Genomic DNA, 881 nt, shown 5'->3' on the forward strand with positions numbered 1-881 from the left:
TGGCATGCTGCAGTCCATGGGGTCGCAAAGAGTTGGACACGACTGAGCGACTGAACTGAACTGAACTGACTTCCAGGTCAGATAAGCCTGGAGGGCGGGGGACTTGGCCACGGGATCCCACACTCACCGGAGCAGGGTGGCGGCCTCGGCGCCCCGTCCTCTGGAGCCGGCCCCTTGGCGGTCTCCCTGCTGCTGCCCTCGCTGTCTCCCTGCCCTGCGGTGGCGCAGACAGAGGCTGTCATCTGCACAGACTCGTGGTCACACCACACGTCTTCCCACCCGTCTTGGTCAGAAATGCCGCTCCGTTTGTAGCTTTTCCTTGATGGGAAGCGCCCTTCCCTTCCCGCGACCCCCTTTCCGCGAGTCCATCCTCACGACCTCAGGGCTCAGCCCTGAAAGCGCATCTCGGGAGGTCCCCGCCGCAGGCCTTGCTCCCGAGCCAGGCTGCGGACCGTGCTTTTGGTCCAGTGACCGCTCTGACCCCAAACACTGCCTCTGCCCGTCTCTGGCCTCACGGTCCAAGCAAGTACGGACGGAGCCTTCCCAGTTACAGGAGGGAAGGGCTTGGAGGACAGTCGGGATCAGCTTTCGGGCCAAAATCGACGGGCAAGTGGTCTCGCCCCGTGCTCTGTCTCACACAGGAGGGCGCGGCCGCGAGGGCCTGAGTGCAGAGCGGGGCAGAGCGGGGGCAGGCCTCTCCTCGGGCGGCCGCCCCACCGCTCCAGGGGTTTCTGCGCTGACGGCTGGCAGGTCTTAAGCAGGCAGAAAAGGAAATACAGTTTTGCTTAAAAGCAACAAACAGGAAAAACACTGGCCCAAAGGAGGGAAACCACCTCACTGTGGTTAGAGCTGAGAATAAAATCAAAGCCACAAAGCTCGGA

General features: G+C 62.3%; 1 protein-coding gene across 1 annotated transcript in view; it reads right to left on the reverse strand.

Moving 5' to 3' along the window:
* The window catches only part of IQCE (IQ motif containing E), a 31,426-nt gene that overhangs the window by 6,116 nt on the left and 24,429 nt on the right, over nt 1-881 (reverse strand). The gene's annotated exons all lie outside the window — the stretch shown is intronic.

This window comes from Bison bison, unplaced genomic scaffold, assembly GCF_000754665.1.
Source record: "Bison bison bison isolate TAMUID 2011002044 unplaced genomic scaffold, Bison_UMD1.0 scf7180017845289, whole genome shotgun sequence".
Lineage (NCBI taxonomy): Eukaryota > Metazoa > Chordata > Mammalia > Artiodactyla > Bovidae > Bison > Bison bison.